The sequence below is a fragment of the Mirounga leonina genome, unplaced genomic scaffold, assembly GCF_011800145.1.
Source record: "Mirounga leonina isolate KUSES-001 unplaced genomic scaffold, KU_Mleo_1.0 Mir_488, whole genome shotgun sequence".
Lineage (NCBI taxonomy): Eukaryota > Metazoa > Chordata > Mammalia > Carnivora > Phocidae > Mirounga > Mirounga leonina.
The window spans coordinates 11,446,439-11,465,474 of record NW_023270777.1 but is presented as its reverse complement, the minus strand read 5'-3'; the positions used below and the strand labels follow the sequence as shown (position 1 = coordinate 11,465,474).

General features: G+C 61.1%; 1 protein-coding gene across 2 annotated transcripts in view; it reads left to right on the top strand.

Moving 5' to 3' along the window:
- The window catches only part of RAI1 (retinoic acid induced 1), a 116,245-nt gene that overhangs the window by 77,290 nt on the left and 19,919 nt on the right, over positions 1-19,036 (top strand). The window contains exon 1 of one of the 2 annotated variants that reach the window (XM_034989753.1): positions 13,580-13,604. The exons of the other annotated variant lie outside the window; for it this stretch is intronic. The gene's annotated coding sequence lies outside the window, so the exon portion shown is untranslated. Of the gene's footprint in view, positions 1-13,579; positions 13,605-19,036 lie in introns of those variants that run through there. 2 annotated transcript variants of the gene reach the window in all.

The following is a 19,036-nucleotide window of genomic DNA, read 5'->3' as shown; positions in this document are numbered from 1 at the left end:
GAAGCCAGAACAGTGGGGTTTTAGGCTTTGGCCCTTGGGAGACAGGACTGTTTGGGAGCTTTACCTGGAGCCCACCCAGGCCTCTCTGCCTGGCCGGCCTGCGTTCACAAGAGCTGCGCAGGGGAGGCCATGGTCTCCAAGCTTGGGCCTGGAAAGTCCTGGCTTCTCGGCCTGGCCTGCGATGCTGGACAGGTGACTTGCTCAGGGGGGCGTGTCACATGTGAACTTACAGGTGCACATGAAGCCACTGTGTGTGGCCAGCCCTAGTCCTGCCAAGACCCCTTTATTCCTCTGAGACCAGAACAAGGCTCTACTGAGATCCTCAGACCCGGCTGGTTGGCCCTGAAGGGTTGGTGGGTTTTCCTTTTGTTTTTGTTTTAATAAAGATATGGCACGGTCATTCTTTGGGCTGGCCTCCCCTGGCCCGGGTCTGGGTGACCCAGGCATGAGGTGGTCCCCGAGACCCCCCACTCCTGGGGAAGTGGGCCAAGGCGCTGAAGGGGGGCGCCCGGGGAAGCAGGGGGCGGGGGACACTGGCCAGTCATGAGAAGAAATGGATCTTTGTCACAGACACATGTGGGGCTCTTTATGTAAATTGTTCAGTGCCTAACAGGAAGGAGAAAAATGAGGCTTTGATGCAAGCCGCCTCTCGGCCTGGCGCAATGTCACTCAGGCGCGTCTGTGGCCTGCTTCTATTAAGGAGCTGTCAGCTCTTCTCAGGCTAGACCCAGGGGGCTCTCCGGGCAGGAGGTGGCTCGGCGCTGTCTGCGGAAGGCCCCGCGTCAGCACAGGGGGTGCTGGGGGCCCCACCTCCGAAGGGCACAAGGGACTGTTGATGGATTCTTGGAGAACGGCCCGAGGCCCCGGGGGCTGGGAACCTGGAAGGACTGACACGGCCACCTGCTCTGGGCGGAGGGGGTGCGAGGGAAGGTGTTCCAGACGGGGGACTGCGAAGGTGTGGAGACAGGGAGCGAGCCGTGGTCTCCGAGGGGCCAGAGAACACTGGGGGCATGGGGTTGAGGCCAGCTGTGGGGGAGGGAGCAGGAGTCTGGTCTTCTGGGTCTCGGGGTCATGGGGATCTGACTGGCTGGGATGCGGGGGGATTCGAGGTTGAGGGAGGCGTCCGGGATAGGAGGACAGAGTGAGGTGGGGAGCAGTGAGGGCCAGAGTCGTGGTCCAGGTACACACTGGGTCACGCTTCAGAGCCAACCAGGGTGACGCCAAGACTCCCAGCTCCCGGAAGCCCACGCCATCCAGGGCACCCAGGCTTCCCTGGGGAGCCAGGCAGGGACAACACAGGAATAATTCCAGGCCTCCCAGGTCCTGAGGAACCTTCTGAACCCTCCAGAGGGAAGGGAAGAGAGACCCAGACCAGCACGGGCCCAAAACTAGTCTGCTATGCTCTGGTTCTTGGGGAGTATGTAAATCCCTGCTTGGTATCTATGGCAACTCTCTATTAACCAGAACTGGGTTCCACAGACTCCTGGCCCCTGTTCATTCTAAAAAACTCAGAGCTGTTGGTCTTTGAAAAAAAAATCTCATCTCACTGAAGAAAACACAGAAAATACCAAAGAGCGAAGAGAAGAAAACAGAAGCATTTTTGTGCATTTCCACCCAGTTTGTGGAACAAAATTAGGATCATGTTGAACATCCGCTTTTGCATCCTGCCGTTTTCATTATGCATCAGATCGTGAGCGTTTGCCGGAGGGGCGGGAAAGGGTCTTTGGAAACAGGGCTGCTGGGGGCTGGGACTTGGGGGTGCTGCTGTGCTCCCTGACCTTGCAAGAGTCGGGTCGCCCTCCCTGAGCCTGCTTCTGCATCTCTACAAGGAGAGGTTGAGGGCGGTGCGGATCAGGCTCCATTCAGAGCCAACATCAGAAGTGTAGACGTTTTACCTGCCGCGGTGGGCTGTCTGCTGCAGGCTTGTCCCCCAGGAGAGCCCGGTGATGTCTGGGGCAGGGTGGGCACAGGGCTGGCCCTCCTGCCTGGCGTGTGGGGGAGGTGGGAGCCAGCCCCTGCAGTCCCGGCCGCCTGGGCTCACTGCTGCTTCCAGCACTTTCCCGCTGTGTAGTCTTGGGCAAATGACACTGCCTCTCCAAATCTCCATCTCCATCTCCAAGCGCTAGAACGGGGGAGCTGTGATAGTTTGTCGACTTCATATGCACCGAGCACTTAGCACATAGTAAGTGCTCAGTCAGTGGGAGCTATCATGAATACTACGATTCACATTATGTGGGACCACTCAGGTGTGACTGCTGGATTAAGTCATAATCTTCCCGCAGCGTTCCGTAGGGTGCTTGGGGCCTAGGGGACATGGCCAGGGGGTGGCAGCAGGTGCCATGACCCTCTCCTAGAGCCGGGGCCAGCTTCGTGGGCCTGTGACCTGTGCAGCCACACGGGGCCCGGGCTCAGAAATGCCCTGTGCTCGCGCTGATGCCCTGCCGTCGCTGCCTTGAGACTCGTACTCTAGGAGCAGGGGCCCTGCTCATCACCAAGCGTGCCCTGTTCTCTGCGGGATTCCTCACACCAGCCCAGGGGCTCGCCTGGCTTGGCACCCCGCGCGTCGTCTGTGCTCAGAGCTCTTGGCGAGGGAAGAGCAAGGGCCAGGACGGCCCCCCGTTCAGGGGAGGACGCTGCCCCGTGAGGTCTGGGGCTGTGCCCGGGGTGCACCCGGAGGCGGGCGCCAAGGAGGGTCACGCCGGGGAAGGCTGCCGAGGGCAGGAGGTTGTCTTGGTGGAATGCCAGCCAGGGCAGGCAGGGCCGAGTGGGGGGCCTGCCGGACTGCGGCCAGACATACTGGGGAGACGCAAGACGACTCAGGTTGGAATCGATTGAAACGGAGCCAGGCACTCGGGCCGCTAAAGGGGCCGTGAGCAGGAGAGGGCGGCACACCCAGCGTGAAGGCGCTCCGAGGTCTGTTTCCTTCCCTCTGTTCTTGGGGAGGCGGGCCTGAGCCCCCCCCAGCCCGCCCCCCAGCACCCATCTGGGCGGGGAGCGAGGAAAGGAGCGGGGCGCAGGCCACGTGGTGCGCAGGAGGCCAGGGCAGCTGCCGCAGGACAAGTGGGACTTGGGTCGCCTGCGTGCGCAGGGAAGGGGCATCCAGGACGCCGTGGCTGGGCCGGCGGGGCCCGGGGCCTCTGGCTGCTAAAGGCCACTCAGCAGAGGGGAAAAGAGGAAGCGGAGGAAGGACGGAGAAGGAATACCTCCTGTGCTTTCACAAGGGGCACGGGTCTCCCCGGGAAGGGGCTGGGGTGTCGGAGCGGGTGTCTGCTGTCTCGGTGCCGGTTCGCCCCCAGGGGGTGGCAGCCCCAGAGTGAGAGTGGCAGGGGGGGTATGCAGAAAGGAGAGGGAGTCAAGGAGAGGCTCTGCCTTGGAACGGCCCATGTCGGCCTTTGTGGGGTGACGCTGATACAGGAAGCCAGGTGTCCATTCTGAGGGGACGAGGCACCCCACAAGGTGTAGGAGTCCTAGAAGGGGATTGTGTGGATCCAGAGGCAAGGGAAGAATTGCTTCTAGTGAGCAAACCGGGGAAGGCTCTCGGTGGTCCCTGCTGCCTTGCGTATGGACCGGCAGGGATGGGGAAGGGTAGCCCAGGAGGCGTGAACTGGCCTGGTGTTGGGACAGTCCCCGTTGGGGACAGCTGAGGTCTGATCTCAGACTGCAGGGCAGCTGGAGCTGGTTCTCCGCAGGGTGCCGGGGATGGAGACGTCTGAGCCCCACACTGGGAATGGGAACTCGAGCAGGTGAAAGTACTGAGGAGCCATTGAAGGCTTTATCGCAAGCAGAGCTTGTGAGAGGCCATTCGGGGCTGAGGCTGGGAACCTGGAAACCCAGCTTGGAGATGGGCACGGAATTCCCAGCAGAAGGTGATGAGGCCAGATTCTAGGCTGTGGCTATGAGGATGGGAAGGGGGGGGCTGGTGAGGAGACCTCGGGCAGGGCCCCCCCCCACCCCGAGGACTCTGAAACCTCCTCAGAGACAAGCCACAGAAGGACATGGGGCAGAAAGCAAGGTCTTTGGAGCAGAGGGGGCCTCAGGATGCCATGGATGCATTGGATCCAGGGGTCTGGAGCTGCGGGGGTTGTTGGGGCAGGGGGAAGGTGGGGGAGCTTTGTTCTCGGGAGCTGGCCAGGGCTCTGGGAGGAGAAGAGATCAGCCAGGAAGGGAGGCCAAGGGATGGGACTGACACTGGGGAGGTGGGCGTGGCCCAGGGCCAGAGCACTTTGCTAGGCCCTCCTGGACCCTGGGGTGGACGGGGGGACAAGACTGTGATGGGAGGGACAGGGGAGTTGGTGTCAGGAAGGCCTGGGGACCAGAAGTCTGCATCCACATGGCCGTCCTGAGCGAGTCCTCTGGCCGAGGTCCGTGTCCACCTGCTGGGGGAGGACAGCCTGTCTCCCAAAGGGCGGTGGGGCTGCCAGGCCTCAAGGACAAAGGCAGGCGGGGGCAGGGGAAGGAGCTTGTGGCTGGGAGCTTAATGGCCCCGAAAAAAACCATAAAACTGGAGAATTATGGGAGACATAAACAGAGCTGTCAGGGATTAGCCCGGGGAAGAGATACCAGCGGCTGAGCCGGGATTCTTGCGTGTGCATAAAAAAGACAGAAGTTATAAAAGGAGGGAGATTAAGAAGATGCTGCCTCCACGCTTGGGCTCCCTGGCCGATTCCTTTCTCACGCCCCGGCGGAGGCCCCAGCCGCACGTTGACCCCGGGGCCCCGGCCTGCATGGCCGGGCCAGGCCCCGGGCAGGGCCCGCCCGGCGACTCAGGGACAGGGGTGGGGGTGGGGACCTGGCCCAGGCCGGCGGAGGGGCCCCAGGAGCCAGGCCCAAGGATGGAGGCGGCGCCAGCTCTGACAATTTATGGGTGCTCACACACCCTGCCTTCATTTTCGCTGTTCTGCTGATGTCATTAGCCAAGCACTAATGGGCTTAAATTTCACCTTAAACCATCCCCACTGTCCTCAGCAGATGACAAACGGACTGCTCTCTTCGGCTCTGCAAAGCTGCCGGGCGGCCTCTGGCAGGCACCTTCCCCTTCTTTCTCACACGCCCTTCTGGCCCCCACGGGAGGGGCTCCCTGGGACCCCGGGCCTGGGGACACTCACAGGTCAGGGGAATTCCCCGGGGGTCTGTGGGAGCCACAAGGCGGGCAGGGTGCCAAAAAACGGGGACTTTGGAGGAGGTGGGATGACACAAGATGGGGAGGCAGGAGCCGGGGGGGCGGGTCCAGTGGCCCCTCCCTGTGTGGCCTGGCAGGCCTGCTCCCCTCTGAGTGTCCCAGCCCAGGTATCCTGAAAGGCAGCTGCAGAGGGGACTTGTGGGACCCCGGGAATTACCTGCCATGTTCTTACAAGCCTTAGGGAAATCGTATTTTGCTCAAGCTAACAAAAATAGCAATGGTTTTACTTGGGGCTAGCATTGCCTTCCACCCACCACCCACCCATCCAAGACCCACCCAGCCACCCACTCGCTCATTCATTCGACAAACACGCGGCCCACGAACCCCTGGCTTGCTCACGTCCATCAAAGGCCCCAATTAGCTATTGGAGCCCCGTGAGAGAGAACAAGTGGGTGATCTCTAAACACCGTTGGTTTGAGAAGACAAAATCTTTCCAGCGGTGGCTCGGGGGGTGGGGGGGGAAGGGAAGAGACAAAGGAGCTCAGGGGATGGGGGGGTGGGTGTCGCGTGGACCTGATGGCCCATCCAGTCCTCGAGAGGGGCATGCTCTCCTGAAAAGGAGGGACAGGAATAAAGACAGTGCCTCGGCAGAAGAAGGGCAAGGTCAGGCTGCTTGGTCGGCTGGGCTGGGGGGGGGCCCCTGCAAATGTTTCCACGGCCCCCACCTTTGTTTCCCAGTGAGGGGCAGATGCCCGACTTCTCTGCCAGTAAAGCTGGCCTAGAGGGGGCTAGGGCCCAGAGCCACCCCTTCCCCATGGGAATCACACTCCCTCCCGAGTCCCTAGCACCGGCGACAACGGGCCATGGCCCGAGCTGTGCCCCCACTCTGTCTGGCTCCCCTCGTTGCTCTCAGGAAACCAGTCCCAGCTTCCTGACTTCCTGTGCCCACCTTCACCACCCCACCGTCCGTCACTGAGGCTCTGGGAACTTACAGCATGTGTCTGATAGAGTCACTCACTCCCTTCCTTCCCCTCTGTGGCTCCCTATTGTCCTAGGCACGAAGTCCAAGATCTTCACATGGCCCGCAAGGCCTATCGCACGTGGACCCCGCCCCTTTCTGTCTCAGTCCCTGGCACGTGTAGGGTAAATGAATGGGAGGTCTGTGAGGGGAGCCCATAGGTACCAGGACGTAGTTCTGAGCCATGGCGCAAATCCCTGCCCCTCAGTGGGCCTCCATTTCCCTGTCTATAAAATGGTCCAGCCAGCACCTGGGGCTAGTCAGGAGGCTCAGGGTGAGCTGAAGTGAAGGCACAGGGCCAGAGACAGCAGAGCAGATGACCCAAGGACAGTGCGTGGGGACAGAACAAGCCTTCAGGGACTCCCTGCAGGTTCCAAAAGTCTCCCCTCCTCAGGGGGCTCTCTGGTGCCCACCGTTCTTGCTGGTGCCCAGGAACTGCACCCTGAGTAGCAGACTTGGAACCAGATGAGCGGGGTTGAAGTCCAAATGTTGCTGCTCATTCCCTTGGCCTCCAGGCCTTAATCGTGCTGTCTGCAAAATGTGGGTGCTCGTAGGTTGCTTGCACAGTTACCCTTGGAATTAAAATGATGTGGCAGGGAAGAAGGCACTTCTGTCGATGCCCAGCTTGTGGAGGGCACCCAGGAAATATGGGACTTAAAATCCCAGTGCCTGGAACCGCAACTCCTTGCCACAAAAATCACAGCCGACCACAACGCAGTGCTCCCTCCTGGACCTTCCTACCCTGGCCAAAGCTGCCTCCAGGAATTGAGTTCGGAGCTTCAGATCCTAGGTCTGACCTCACAGCCATGGATTCTAATAATAGTATTCGACTTCCCATCATTGACCTACTATTAGTCCTTCTGGCTCCTTATAAGCTGTGTGACTTTGGACAACTGACCTAACCTCTCTGTGTTTCTGTTGCCTCATCTGTAAGAGGGGTTAAAATATGTAAGCTGCTTCTTAAACCAGGGCCCTGTACGCATAAGCACTGCGTGAGAATTCACTGTGTGGGGGATGATGACAGAGCACCTTGATGTCCATTTTCCCGTCGGGTCCTGTGAGGAGGGTGCTTATCACGATCCACATGTAACGGGTGAAGGCACAGAGGCCCAGAGAAGTGGGGTGACTCACCTGGGGTCACACAGAAAGTCAGTGCATGGCCTCAGGGACTGGATGTTCTTTCCAAAGGCTCACGAGGCTCTGGTCTGGAAAAAGCCAGCCCTGGAGCAGGGTGGAACACAGGGCCCTTTCTGAGCCCTTTCTCCGTGGACCCGGGGCTGGAGGGGCCTCTGGCCAAGTCTGTCCCACCCAACCTGCTCTGGGCGCTGCCTGCCTATGCCCAGCTCGCGTGTCCGCCCACCCGGGGCAGGGACCAGCTGCTCCTGGGGCCGGGGTGCCAGAGCTAGGTTCCTGTCACTCCAAGGAGCTCCCGCCCCCCCGGCCCCACCTCCCAAGCCAGCTAGGACCCCTCAGGGATTTTCCTGAACTTTCCCTCTGTTATAAAAAATTATATAAATATTTACCCTTTAGAAATAACAGCTCACTTGTTGGGCTCTCCTCTGCCAGGCCTGGCTTGGATGACCATCCACCTTCTCAATTAATTCTTTTTTTTAAAATATTTTATTTATTTATTTGATAGAGAGAGACACAGCAAGAGAGGGAACGCAAGCAGGGGGAGTGGGAGAGGGAGAAGCAGGATCCCCGCCGAGCAGGGAGCCTGATGTGGGGCTCGATTCCAGGACCCTGGGATCATGACCCGAGCCAAAGGCAGACGCCCAGCGACTGAGCCACCCAGGCGCCCCTCAATTAATTCTTACCCACCCTCCGAGGGACTTACTTTTCCTCCTGCTTCACCAATGAGGAAACTGAGGCATGGTGCTGGAGTTGCGTGCCGAGGCCCCTCCCGTCTGTGGTGTCGAAACCAGGATTTGGCCCCAGACACTCCTGGACCACCACCTCCGTCTCAGCCAAGCCCAGATTGGCCTCTGCTTTTAAAGGCAATGTGTGTTGCCTTTGTTCTGATGATTGAAGGAAGCACGCTGCGGGTGGAAATGGACTGGAATGTTCAGCAACATATAGCGCCAGGAGAAGCCCATGGGAGTTGTGTGCCAGGGGTTCATCTTGAGCCAGTCCTGGTCTGTGTGCCCCCCAAGGCTGTGCACCCAGAAGTGATGATACAGACTATAGGGAGATTGAGGCTCACTCCCCCCACCACTTGGGGCCTCAGTTCCCCCACCTGTGTAGTGGCGGCATGGTCCCCATCATGCCCACTGCCCAGTGCGGGACACAGGGGTGCTGACTGCTCTTGGCAGCAGGGCCTCGTGCCATCCTACTTTTTTTTTTTAAGATTTTTTTATTTTGTTTATTTGAGAGAGAGAGAGAGCACGAGTGGGGGGAGGGGGAGAGGGAGAGGGAGAAGCAGACTCCCCGCTGAGCAGGGAGCCTGACACAGGGATCGATCCCAGGACCTTGGGATCATGACCCGAGCTGAAGGCAGACGCTTTACGGACTGAGCCACCCAGGTGCCCCTCGTGCCAGCCTACTGATGAGGAAGCTGCGATCACATGACCCTCTGGCCTATAATCCAACAGCTGGAACGGAGCCTGCCAGACTGGAGCCCAAAACCAGGCTCCTTCCTCAGCCACCTCGCATAGCCCAGGGGATGGAGATTTATCCATATAAGCTTTAAAATCTTTTTGTAAGGGTTATATGCTCATGGAAAAAACAAAAAAATCGAATACACTCTCCCCTTTTATACAGCAGAGCATCTCTGCACACTTTCTACACTGTGCTTTTCTCCCCGACTTGAAGACTACACCCCATCTGTGCACGGAGCCCTTCCTTACTCTCTAGACTCCACTGTGTGGAATTCCCCAAATGTGTGTCCTTCATCCTCCTCCTGTGGACACTGCAGGGGATCTCCAGGCTTTCAATGCTGCGAAGGACGTCAGGGTCCTCGCCCTGCGCAAAAGGCTCTGGGCCGGGCTGGGAGCAAGACTGCGGGGCCAGAGGGCACATGCGGTTTCCATTTGGGTCTGTATTGCCAAAAAACTCTCCTCGCTCCCCACATCCGCTCTTGCCCCACACCCTCAGTGGCCGGGTAGATGCAATGGGCCACGTCCACACCTGCTCCGGGCCTAGAAAATCAACTCGGCTATTTCCCGTAAGGAAATCCTCAAAAGGCTGTGTATGTCTGAGGGGCCCGGGCTGGAAAGAATGGGAGTCCGGTCACTGCAGGCCCTGCACCCCTGACCAATGGTGTGACCTCAAGTGGTGGGTTTCAGCTCTCGGTAAAAGAAGGGTAATGATGGTACCCAGGCACCCCCACCCCGAGGGTGTCGTGAGGACGGGGTATGTAGATGCAAAGTGCTCACTGGGACAGGGCCTGGCACGAAAGGGCAGCCAGCAAGAACTGGGCGCTGTTTATTGTCAGTCTGGGTGACCTTTGGATCCCCAGGAATGCAGCCCCCTAGGGTCTGCCCCTGGGGTCCGTGCTTGGGTTGAGATTTGCTGTACGTTTGGAAGGGGCCAGGGAACGGAAGAAGGCGTGGGGAACCACCGAGGGAAAGTGTGGAATCACTGTATCCCGGCTTCCCACTGTGCCGATGGGGACACTGAGGCCCAGGAAGCCCAGCCTGGAAGTGGTCACAAGCTTAGCAGAGTGAAGCTGCCTTTTATCATTGTGTTGCTGCCCGGAAGGCAATGCCAAATGCAGAGTCCTGGGGCCTGCTCACGCCACTGCAGGGACTCAGCTCTGAGACGTGGGGCCCAGAGCCGCAGAACCAGAGTCTGGTCCTGGGTCCTCAGGACAGGACAGGACCGGACCCGGAGCCCCTCACCGGCCCCAGCCTCCAGGACTCAGTGGGACCCGGAGCGTCCGAGGGCTGAGATCTCACTCCAGCCGGACTGGCCCATGATTCTGTTGGATTGCAGGATCCCAGGCCCCACCCCTGGCCCGCAGCATCAGAATCTGCCGTCTTCCTAAGACCTGCACAGTAGTGTGTGAGAAACACCGAAACGCCAGCTGGGAAGATAACGCACCTGCCATGGGGGACAGGACACTGTCTGGGGACAGACTTTAATTCTCAGTCCCAGAAGCCTCCCCAGCTGGGGGGGGGGGCATCATCCTCCCCCATAAAGCCCTACCTTCCAGAAGACCTGCTCTGTCTCAGATACACACAGCTCCCCAGGAGGCAGAGTACAGCACTTGGCCCTCGTCCCACCGCCCCCCCCCCCCAACGTGGACAGTGCCGAGGCAGGACCAGGTGCGAAGCTCAGCACAGCCTCCCATCTCGCGCTGACCCCGTAAGTGTGATGTGATTCAGGTTTCAGCTGAGGAACACGCAGAGCAGTTCAGTGACTTGCCCAGGGCCAGCCCGCAGATCGCGGGCAGAAGTGGGATTTGAACCCAGAGCCGTGTGCCGTCGGGGCACTGGCATTTACGGTCAGGGTGGGGCTGGGGGAGGGTGCTGCCTCCCTGCCCCCCAGAGCCACACGGCCGGCCGCCTGTGAGTCCTCCCAGTTGGCGGGCCTGGCCCTTGGGAATCAGACGTGTCTCGGGAGCTGGAGAGGCCTGTCGCTCCCCATGCGGTCACCAGCACCACAGAACCAGCCAGGAAAGATTCTCCCGAACAACTTCCCAGAACAAGACAGCACTGGGGTCAGGCGGAGTTAGCTGTGTACAGCCGGAAGAGGCTCTCTCCCCCAGATGCCGAGTGACTGGAAGCCAGCAGGGGGTGGTTCCAGCGGTGCAGGGTGGGGGTGAGGCCCGAGGGGGCTGGACCTGGGCAGAGGGAACTCGGGGTGCGGGCCAGCAGGCCGAAAGGATTCTCTTCACCTTGGGAGAAACGTAGTGCTGTTCAAAACGGCCAGCCACTGGCCTCGGACAGCTGCCCTCGCCCTCCCTTCCTTTTTACCCTTAAGCACCTCCACATTTCACAACTGTGTGGAAGAGGAAAATCGAGCAGGAGGAGGTGGCCTCTGAAAACCAAAGGCAAATATTTTCCGTCCTGAGGCAAGCAGGCCCAGGCCGCCTCGGCCCAGCTTCTGGGGCAGTGGCTGGTGGTTCACTTTCCCCACAGGTCAGTGCTTCTGGTCACCGGACTACGTGTCTGGGGGGCTGGCCAGGACTCCCCCCCTGCCCCAGGGATTGCTGGGGGCAGCAGGCCATCCATCCAAGCTTTGCTCAGAAATGGAAGTTCCCTTCCTGGCAATGGGGGGCAGCCAGGGCAGTGGGGGGCGGGGAATAGTGGTAACCAGGAGGACAGGGTCCCAGCCGTTCAACCACAGGGTAGCCCACTCCACACCCAGTCTTGGGCCAGAGATGCTTTTCATATCAAAATAGGAGCTGTTAGTGTGTTCTTGGGGGCAGGGGGCTATAACCCCCCAGAGCCACTAGGCCCTAAATGAATTTGTAACTTATCCATCACAACAGCTGTACTCATTGGAAGAGCAGTGGTACGTGGTGTGTGAGATTTCTATTTGGGCTACAGACGAATCCAGGAGGCCTAAGTGTGGACTCCACGCCTCCCTTAAAATAACTCTGCAGCCTCAGGAGCCAAACCCCCACCTGAGGTCCCTCAACAGGCAGTGGGTAACTGGATCTGCCGGAGGAATTGGGTGGGGGGAGTTGGTGGTGGTGGGCACTGTGGCTTCTCTCTCCAGTTCCCCACCGCACCAACTCCTTGCACTTTTTTTCTCCCAAGAAATCCAGTTTTCTGAAATTTCCGAAGGAGCAAACCAGGACCTCATTATCTTGCGCCCTCAAGCCCCTGGGCACCTCCCGGGTGCCCAGCTGTCAGGAAGCAAAGCTCAAGGCCCTACCCACAGCCCCAGATCGGGGGGACTGGCAAAGGCCTCCAGAATGGCCCCTTCCCCGCTCTGGAGCTCAGTTTCCACCGCTGTGAATTGAGAGGTGACGTCACCTCCTAGAAGGGCAATTTGAGGGTTAGAAGTAAAATCTATGAAGGCACCTTGGCCATAGGAGGGGGCCAGACAGCATGCTGGCTGACGCTGCTGCTGTTAAACCCCTTCTGATAGTCGGGGGTTACTGAGAACTTTCTAGATCTGAGGGTGGCCCCAGGCTCAGTATCTAGGCTGGCTGGCGGGGGGGGGGGGGTGGAGTCCCTGGAGAACCCCCACTCTGCCCTGCCAGGCCCTGCATGTGCTAGGGGACCCACTCTCTCCTGCCTCCTGGACCTGCGTCACCTGCAGGGCCAGCTGGGCCCCCCAGCTCCAGCTCCTGGCCCAAAGGTGTCATCAGATAAGCCCGGTGGCACCTGCTGTCCTCACATCTGTAGTCCACATGCATCTTCACACACACACACACACACACACACACACACACCCGCCAGCCTGCCAGGCTTACCATAATCCCAGCCAGAGGTGGCTCGCTTGGGGTGGGGGCCGGACCCTTCCCCCACCCTCCAGCTAAGCTGGGGAGAGAAATCCGGCTCAGATTCCCAAATACGCTGCGTTCTTTCCTGCCACTAAGCCAGGCAGCTCCTTGCGGCTGGAACGCCCTTCTCCCTCCTAAGCCCATCACTTCCTCCACAGTTTTCCCCTATATTTTGCAGCCGTTGTCTTTTACCCCACCTCATTCAGGAGGGGGGTCCTTAGGGGGCCCTGTGCCTGTGGGTCTCCAGGATTGGGCGTGAGCAGAGTCTGGAAAATGTCAAGTGACTGATCCAGTCAAAGCCTGGAGGGGGCTTCTGAGCTCAACCAGCTCCTCTGCTGCCCCCTCCTTTGGGGGTAAGGACAGGCTGGGGTTTGGGTGGGTGGCCTTTTGGAGAGCAAGGTAATGGGAATGGACATGAACTTCCTGCTGCCTCATTCCCCTGAGGAAGGGGGGTGGGGTGGGGGGTCTGGGCTGCTGGGCGCCAAGGGGAAGGGAATGGGAGGGAGGGGCGAGGGGGGCCCTTAAGGAGGCCAAGGCTGAGAAGGGAGACAAGGCTGGGGAAAGAGCCCCCCCCCCGTGCGCCTTTGGCACGGGCACGGGCGGGGTCCGCCTTGAAGTTGGTGTGCAAGCCCGCTGCTGTTTAAATGGTGTGTTTGTTTGGAGTGGCTCAGGGAGGAGGCCGAGATGGGGGAGGCAGCGCCCCACTTGGCGCCGCCGCTGCCGGAGGGTCGGTGTGTTAGAAGCTGCAGCTTTGTCGATGACTGAAGGGTGGGCGTTGAGGAGTGAAGGGCGAAAAGCAAAGGGGGGCTCGGCGCCCCGGCCTGGCCGCCCCCTGTTTTGCGGAGGGAGCGCCGGAGCCGCCTCTCGCAGTCACGGCGAGCAGGGAGGGAGGCGAGGGGACGAGAGCGCCGGGCTCCCCGCCCCCACCCCACCCGGTTCCAATATTTCGCAGAAAGGCACGCGGCTCCTAATCGGTCCTTTCCAGGCTGAGATTTAGCCGCGCGATGCCCGCGCAGGGGCGGGGGCCGCGGGCCGGGGGAGGCGCTCAGAGGCCGGAGCCGCCGAGCGAGGTGAGGAGCCCGCGTCCTCGGCTGGTGGAGCGGGCGGGCGGGCGCGCAAACCCGAGAGGCAGATATAGAAAGGGGGGCAGGTTAAAAATAACCCTCTCCGGCTGGGAAGCTCGCGCGCGCTCTCTCGCCTCGTTCGGTGCCAGAGGACTCCAGGGGAGGTGGCGTTGGGGAGGGCAGCGCGGGATTCCCCCTCCTCCGCGGGGCGGGGTGCCCGCCTGCGCGCCGCGGCTGCACGTGTGCGGGGCCGCGCGCCCGGGCCCCCTGCACCCGGCCGGGGTGGGGGGCGCCCCCTCCCCAGGCCGGGGCGCAGCTGGCAGCGGCCCCCGCCCGCCGCCCCGCGCGGCTGGAGGGAAGCGCTCCATTATTCATTATTTACGAGCGTTAATAGGTTTGAGGCACGGGGTGGGGGTGGGGGTGGGTGGGGGCGACGGCGCCGTGGGGACCGCGGCCTCAGGGGAAGGGGTGGGCCGGGCGGGGGCGGGGCCGCGGGCAAGAGGTCCCCGCCTCGGCCCGGGCGGCCCGGGCGCACCTCCGCCCGCCGCCGGCTCGCAGCCGGGAAGGGGGGCTGCGCCGGGCGCCGGGCGCCGGGAGGGAAGTGCGGCCCTTTGATTGTGCCCCTCGGCCTCTGTCCTCCGCGTCCTCGCCCTTTCCGAGGCGCGGGGAGGGGGGCTGCGGGCCGTACGCCCCGCCCTGCGCGCCCCTGGCGGCCGCCGCCGCGGCCCCGACGCAGCCCGGGCCTCATTTATCATCATCTTTGGTCAAGTGGAGTGTGCAAGGAACAGCTGCTTCACTCGGCTGACTTCCGAGGGCGGATACAGCGGGAATCAGGGAGATGAATGATGGGGGCTGGGGGGGCAGAGCCCCCCGGGGTCCCAGCGCAGGCAGGAGGGAGGCGCGGAGCGTCCAGCGCCGCCTCCGCCTCGTGGCGAGTGCAGCGCCCCCTTCCTGTCTCTCCTGGCGCCTCCAATTACCGCGGCTCGCGGCCGGGGGGCGGGGGGGAGGCGCCCCGGGAGGGGGCCGGGCGCGGAGAGGCACCGCTCGGCGGCGGAGGACGGGCGGGCGCGCTGCTGGCGGAGCCCGAGGTCGCCGTGACCTTGCTGGGGTCAGCGGGTTGGGCTGCGGCGGAGGCGGCGCGGCGTCTTTGGTGGCGCTTTCCGGATTGGCGCAGAGGCCGGGGAACCGGGCGGGGGCGAGCGGGGGGGTGTGTGTTGGGGGGAACACAAATAGAAGGTGAAATTTTACCTGCCCCTGAGGGAGTCCTGCGGATTTTCTCCCGGCAGCAGCCGGCGCTCTGCCTTTGTCTTACACGGCTGAAACATCTGTTGCAGAGGGGCGGCGAGGCCGCAAACAACCCCCACACACCCTGCGCGGCTCCCCCGCCATCCCCAGCTCGGCCCTCGCCGGGCTCCCGGACTCGCGGCAGCGCGTTAACCCTGCTCGCGCTGGGGCGCCCGCCCCGCAGCCCCCCTGCCGCAGTCGGCGCCTCCGCGGGGGGCTCCCAGCCCCCGGGCTCAGAATGGCTTCTCGCGGGGGTGCCCAGTGGCCCTCCCCCCACTTTCAGTGGCCGCGAGGTGTCCATCGGGGGCGGGGGGGCAGTGGCGGAAAGGGTTAATGGCCTAGTCGCAGACCCTAATTGTCAGACCTGGGCCCCGCTTCGTTTCAATTACCCTAAGTAGAGACTGAATGCGCAATTAACGAAGTCAGCTTGCCAACTGGAAAGCCGTCCCCGCTTTCACATTGAGCAGAATACTCCACCAGCTGACTTGGACTAAGCAATTTCCTCCTCTCTCCCTTTCTCTCTCTCTCTCTCTCTCCCTCTCTCTCCCCCTAAGCCCCCCTCCCTCTTTTTCTCTCTCCTTAATAATAAAATTATACCAAGCAGTTTGCGGTGTGGCAGGCGGCCAGAAAAGCGTTTCTTTAAACGCCGCCGTCTCACAATTAGGCAGCAAGAGGATTTGACACGCCGTGGCGGCCTGACAGGCGGCTTCCTCCCCTGGGGGCTGGCGGGGAGGGGGCGCCAATTCCCTGGCTCCCCCAGGTGGAACGGGGCTGGGAGGGGCTGGCTTGCTGAGCCTCCCCGACTGTCAGGATGCTGCGCAGAGGGGGTGTCAAAGGCAGGGAAGGGAGGGGTTCTTCCCGCCCAGGCTGGGGAAGGGGGAGACATTCCCTGGCTCCTCAGGAAAGCTGGGGTGTCCAACAGGAGGACCTTGACCCCTCCCCCTTTGGGCTTGCAGCTCCGAGTTCATTTTCTGGTGGACCAAGGGGCCCAGAGCTGTAGAGGGATCTCAGCCCTGCTGGGCCTCCTGGACAAGTCACTGTCCCTCTCTGGGCTTGTTAATCCCTCTGCAAAAGGAGGGGGACGCTTGACCTAGAATATGCTCTATAGAAAGTGGCTTCTGGTGGCTCAGTGCTGCTAGCAGCTGGCCTTGTGGGCGGGAGGTAGGGGGAGAGGTAGGCAGCACCAGGTCAGAAATGAGCCAGAGACCCCTCTCCAGCCTGGGCTGCAGACCAGTGGGTTCCAAAGGCACAGAGGAGAGTGCTGGCCCCCCAGCAGCCATACGGGGCAGCTAACAAATCCGGGTGACTTTGCAGGATTGCTGGGGATTGGTGCCATGAGAACAGAGGGCATCTGACCGGCTGCAGCCGGGCCCCCTGAGGTGGGGGAGGGGAGATACGCGCAGGTGACCCCCTTGCTGTGTTCTGCGTCCAGCCTCATTCAGGCCGCTCCTTCCACCCGGTGGGCCCTCACCCTTCCTCACATAATTACGCCCTCCTGCCAGCATGCCCAGACCGCCTCCACTCCCCACCCCACAGCCTCCTGGGTGTCTGTCAGCCTCAGGAGGGCAGGGGCCCTGCTGGGGCGTTTCCCTCTGTATCCTCAGCACCCAACTCCAGCCCACCCCACCTGACTGTAAGCTGAACAGAAATGGGCTGTGACCCAGGTGGTGTGGAGGACAGAGGGGAAGCCTGTGGGCTTTCCTTCCTGATTGGCTATTGCACGGGTCCTGGCTGGTCTTCAGGCCCGTCGTCATCATCCCTTAGAGCTGTGGGTAGGTTAAATGATGCACCCAAGCCAGCGCTGAGCCCCTCACCCATCCCATCTGCCCAGCCATCCAAGCAATATTTAATTGGCACCTGGTCGGGACAGTTTCTGCACTTAGGGCGTAGGACCAAACAGATGAAGAAGCCCCTGCCCTCATCAGGCTACATTCTGCCCAGGGAGGCACATGTAAAGCAGCTCATTATACCATTAATTATGTGATTACCACTGTGATAAGCGCCACCAAGGAGCCCTGCAGGGACCCAGCAAAGGGGGGGGGGGGCGGAGCGCAGATAGCAGGGCCTCATCTGGTGCCTGGGGTGGAATGCTCCGTAGGTTATTACCACCCCTGGGGGCCTAGGCCTCCTGCCTCCGAGCCTTTGCGGCTCCCCCACCTGGGTGCACCTCTGAGCTTTACCTTCCCCGTGGGGCCCCAGCCGCTCAGGCCCTGCCTCCCCCAGTCGCTCACCCTGCGGCCCCACTCCACGCTTCCCTGGGTCGTGCTGGTCTCAGGACTTCTCCCAGGGCCCAGGGAAGGTTCTGGGTGCTCCCCCGTTCTCATTCCTTCACACCGAGCGCCTGCCTGTGCCATGACCACCTGCTAGGTGCCCGAACTCTGCTCCCGCTGGCTCTGCCCTTGCAAAGTTCCGTGCGCACCAGTTACATCAGCGTGTGACACCCGGGGGCTTGTGATGAGCTGCAGCCCACAGACGGGCCCTCTTCAACTCTGGGGTGTTAAACTTTTTACTTGGTCGATACCATTTATTAAAACGAGAGACTTCCCTTTTAATTAGAAAAAAAAAAAACCTCCGAAGCTCTGGCGCTCTCCTTCCCAAAGCTCTGCTGGAGTTCGGTGGGGCGCCCCCTCACTTTATTTGGGACTGGGGACCCTCTACGTGCCTCCATCCCCACCTGCTGGCTTCGCTTAGGTGCATTACCTGCCACGCCAGAAGGAGCTTGTTCTCTGTGGAATGAACGAGGGGTTGTGGCGATAAGCCCCCTCCCATGTCTACCCAGTTGTTCTCTTCGCTGCCATCGACGGCTGGTTCTGGATATTTCCATAGGGTTAATGTGACACTGATACATTATTCATTCAATACATATTTATTGTTCGGGGATATGGGGGTAGAACTGTGAACAAAACCGGCCAAAACGCCTGCTCGGGGAACTGTAGTTCCAAAGAGGAGAGACCAGCCGTAAAGCCAGCGGGCCCCGTGGCTTAGGACAAGGAGGTGAGCACGTGATAGAAGTAGGGGAGGAGGCGTGCACGGGGTGCTCTTCCAAGCACAGTGGTCAGGGAGCCGTCCCTGGGAAGGTGACATGAGCAAAGTCCTGTTGGAGCCGAGACAGCAAGGCGTGCAGAGATCAGAATGGTCTTCCCAGCACAGGAAGCAGCCAGACAAGCCACTAGCTGATGAAGCCACTTCCGCAGGGAAGTCAGGGTCCCTCGGGGCACGCGGGGTGGCCCTCAAGGACAGGCTGGGGTGAGAGGTTGGGCTCTCTCACCTTTGCCTGCCCTCAGAGCCAGTGGACACATAGATCCTGTCTGATCCACATTGTCCGGCGGCCCGCAAGGCCAGAAACATCTGGGGCTTTGGTTGGAAGGATCACAGAGCAGACCGGGAGCCCCTCCCCGCTCTCCCCGCGCCCCCGCCCCGTGGGCCCCCTCCGATGACCACGGCAGCCTCTGAGCCAGCCCATTGGCTTGCTGACCTGGCGTCCCTGAATGTGTGGGCCACCAGACCCCAGCCCTCCTAGCTGATGACATCTCAGGAGTCAGGAACCCCCCGCCCCCCTTCTTATCCTCATTTTGACAGCGAGGGGGGGAGGTGGTGCCATCTTTTTTGTTGAATGGTGAATAAAATGATCTAAAAACAATTACTGTCCACAAGAGACTGGTAAGTATGGAGCTGATAATAGGTGGGTGTCCCCCCGCCCCAGAGCGGGGGCTCTGGAATGCCCACAGTACTGCTTCTGAATCCCCTCTTGCACCCCACAGCTATCCCAGCTGGTCACCTGGACCGCAGGCCCCTCCGTCTTGGACGGCCCAGGTCTGGGGGCCCGTTGACCACCGCATCCCAGAAACTGCGCCGTGGGGCAGTGGGGTGTGGCTGCGGAGCGGGGCTCAGCTTTAGAAGTCAGGCACCCAATGGGAGATCTGGGTCCTGTTGCCCAGTTCCTGGGCTGTGGGACTTCCACGGGTTACTGCTCCTAGAAATGGTTTTGTGGCTTCCTAACTGGACCTGGGGCTTCCAGAAACTAGCACAGTCCACGCTCCACGCACCCCGTGATGCCCCAGGAGCGGGGCATCCTCTTAGTGGTAAGACTCTGAGGACAGGATCTTCACGGGCCTTAGGAGGGTCTCTGAGGCCTCTGCAGCTGGGGCCTTGGA